Raw genomic sequence first — 3,620 nt, forward strand, 5'->3', positions numbered from 1 at the left:
ATACATATATATATGTATGTATAAGTTTTAATTCAGTTTTTTTTATAATCAAGTAATATTAATAAGAAATTACAAAAAACTCATTCAAATCAAAAAAGAAAAAAAATTATATTTAATTTATATGCATATTGATATTAAATTACAATATATTGCTATTAAATATATAATTAAATAAATTTTAGTTAATTAAATATTATTTAAACAATATAACATTTAACAAGGTACCTTTTGAACAACTAGGGTGTAAACGAGCCGATCACGAGCTAGCCCAGACTCAGCTCGTGTTCGACTCGTTTATATTTCGAGCTCAAAAAGTGTGTTTGTGTTCGACTCGTTTGCTTAGCGAGCCGGACACGAGCCGTTCACGAATAAAAAGTCATTTTGATAACCCTAATCACGTAGCCATAAGTTGTTAAAGATTGGGGTAAGATTTAAAACATCATTTGAATCAAATTTAATAATTTTTATTCTATTTGCTTCATTAATATTTTTAATTGATTATAAATTTGTGTAGCCTTATAGTCAATTAAATTTTTAAAAAATATTACTCATCAAAGATATATATATAATTGATTAGTAGTATTTCCAGCCAACAGCCAAAACGAGCCGAACACGAAAATAAATATTTATTCGTGTTGTTCGTGTTCGGCTCGTTAACTTAGCGAACGAGCCGAACACGAGCTTTTTAACGAGCCAAACACGAGTTGTTTGTGAACAACGAGACATTTTGACAGCCCTATGAACAAAAAACAAGTTTGTTCAGGAATATTAACAAATGAGTTGAATTGTGTTCATGAATTTGTTTGTTTACTAATTTGAACCAACATAAATGAGTTTTGATTGAGCAGGGTTCAAGTTGTTCATCAAATACATTGGTTCATTTGTAGCCTTATCTATGCATACAAAATTTTCTTCATATTGAGCACATTTTTTTTCTATTACCAAGGTTTCATTCATATTTATATGATTATCCATTCTTGATAAATTCAATTTATTCTCAGAGAAATCAAGTTAACTCCTCTATGTGAGTCTCGCTCTGTGGGGGATTCAGATATCCCTCTCTAGGTCTTCTCTGATATTGGATTTCGAAGCATCGTAGTCTATCTTCTTTGTCGCTAAAATTATTCCTATGACAGGGATTCAGATTCTCATCTCTTTCTCCTCTTCAACTCTCCAGCTCTCGGTCGAATGTAACTTATTCCTGTGTTAATTCTTCAATCTCTGCAAGCCTATGTTGAAGGGGATGGAGCTCACACTTAATCTCTTCCTAAGTAGGCTCGGGCATGTATCTTCGAGGTGGCATGGCTAGGGTTTAGGAATATGAAGGAAAATTGGTAAGATGGATCCTAGGAAACTCTATAATAGAAGTAGGATTGGGCTAGCTCTGATATCAGATGATAGCGGAATCAGTAGGAAATTGAACTGAAAATACAAAATAATTTTTTATTAATGTAGAGAGAGGGTTACAACACAAGACAATAGAAAATAACAACAAAAATATAAACGACACAAACAAACACCTATAAAGTGTATTCCCAGAGCGGTGAAGGTCGGTTAGGTGGATCGGGATGGTGGCAACGAAGGAATGCTGGTGGCAGCAAGGGGAAGGTGCATAACTGAGGGGACAACAATGATGGAGGGTTGGGCAGTAGGTTTTGCTGCAAAATAGCGGTGAGTGGGGCTGGATGAAGGTTGGGGAGGGGTAACGGCAATGTTGGACTGTAAAGATAGGGCAGTTGAAGACTGGGTTGACGTCCGGGGAGCGGGACAACAAGAGTAAGCAGTTGGGGAAATGGTGGGTGGTGTTGGGATGAAGGATGGGGAGGCCGGTGACTGTTGAAGGGGGCGATGAGGAGCAATGATGGTAAAACGGAAGGATACAACACCATCTTGGAGGAGAATACAGCCGGAGCACCACCTCCTCGGATACAGACGGAGCACCACCTCCTCCACACAGAAAATCTGAAAGTAGAACACAGCCAAAAATGAAACCTTAAACTCTGAAACAACAATATACGAAAAAGGCAAAGGGAGGGGCGCGAGACACTGCTTACCCTGTCAGGAGTCTCACCCGGACAGCTTGGACTGGGTTTCTCCACGACTGCTCTTCAACAGACCGGTCTGTTGCAAGCCGGTTCAGGCGGCTAGATAGAATAGCGGGAAGTCCCGCATCTGCGTCTAGCGGTAAGCCCCGCGTCACAAAGGATTCTGAATAAAGTATTATAAAAAGAAGAAACTGCAATATGACTGGTTTTATTGATACCAAGGGAATTTGGATGATCGAGAAAGGGTTTCAGCAGCACCCATTTTATTTCATTAATTAAGGCATCATTATTAAAAGAAGCATACAATAACAATATTATTGATAGAAGCATCAACAATATCTCCTCCAATAATATTTGGAAGTACTGAAATATCTTACATTTGCATATATGTAGCACATGCAATTAAATAAGATTCAGCAAACTAAATGAGCCGTAGGTTGAAAGGACGAATTAATCAAGCACTATTGGTGGCAACAAGCTTTTTTATTGTCCCAACATCAGTTTTAAAGGACTGTGCCAAAATCCATTGGTAGATACCGCTACCAAAAAGTGTCTTGGGTAAAGAAACGGTTCCAGCATTGGCACTACCAAAGGCAGATATGGCAACCGCAGGATTTGTAGAGTCCACGTTAGCTTGGAAGTGAACAAGTCCTTTAGGGAAAACAAAGACATCGCCTTTATATAAAAAGCTCTGCAGATCGTGGGTGTGTGTGTGGTGGATTCAAACCCCTGGGTGGAAATTGAAGAACAGCTAGTGACACACTTTGTCCATCAAGGGCTGGGAATTCCACTTTACTTGCCTTTGTTACAAGGAAGGAACCTTCCCTTGGTTTACCCATGAGGGATCCTCTTAACCTCCTAAAGGTAAAGAAGTCGTTATTTAGTGTGGTTCCTGGTGGAGCAATAAAGTCAGAGGTGATATCAGGATCGGCAGCATGAGCTGAAAGGATAATTGCAACAACTGTAACAAGCAATAGGGAAGTCTTGGAAGACATTGTTTAATATTTCTATGGTGGCTGGGGGGTGGGTTGGTTGCTTTGTGCATTAAGTGTTGGTATATATAGCTTTTGAGAGTGTTGTATTTTGTTAAATGGACGGAAGCTTCAATGAATTGTATAGAACGAATGCATGGCAGCTGGCATGGGAGTCTTTTGCTTCTTAACCTTTGTCTATGCTCTTAGCATTATTGACGTTATCTATGCGGAGTTTTTGCTGGATAATAGACTAGGGAGCTCAGATTTGACTTATTAAAACCGTCCAGTTCATTGCTGAAGTGATTTTTTTGTTTTGAATGAAGCTGAGGACGATGGAATAAAACCTTTTCAAACAGAATTCTAATTTATTTAATTTAAAATTATTAATTCAAATCATTGAAAATTTCTCAATTGTTAGATTAATATGTCAAGTGAAATAATTTCAATTTAAACAGTTTGATGTTGTAAAAAAAGTGCCATGTCTTTATTAAAAAAAGTAAGGCTTTTAATTTAAAATCCAAACATAAACATGATAAAATTGAAGTCATTACTACATCTAATTCAAATACTAAAAATTATACTAAAATTTTAAATTATATAT

The 3,620-nt window shown here is 37.2% G+C and overlaps 1 protein-coding gene and 1 pseudogene across 6 annotated transcripts in view; one reads left to right on the plus strand and one right to left on the minus strand.

Annotated features, from left to right (window-relative positions):
- Window positions 1-3,620, plus strand: part of LOC110019913 (putative uncharacterized protein DDB_G0277003) — a 98,298-nt gene that overhangs the window by 81,718 nt on the left and 12,960 nt on the right. The gene's annotated exons all lie outside the window — the stretch shown is intronic.
- LOC110019915 lies at window positions 2,334-3,108 on the minus strand (annotated as a pseudogene).

The sequence above is a fragment of the Phalaenopsis equestris genome, unplaced genomic scaffold (assembly GCF_001263595.1).
Source record: "Phalaenopsis equestris unplaced genomic scaffold, ASM126359v1 Scaffold000088, whole genome shotgun sequence".
Taxonomy (NCBI): Eukaryota; Viridiplantae; Streptophyta; class Magnoliopsida; order Asparagales; family Orchidaceae; genus Phalaenopsis; species Phalaenopsis equestris.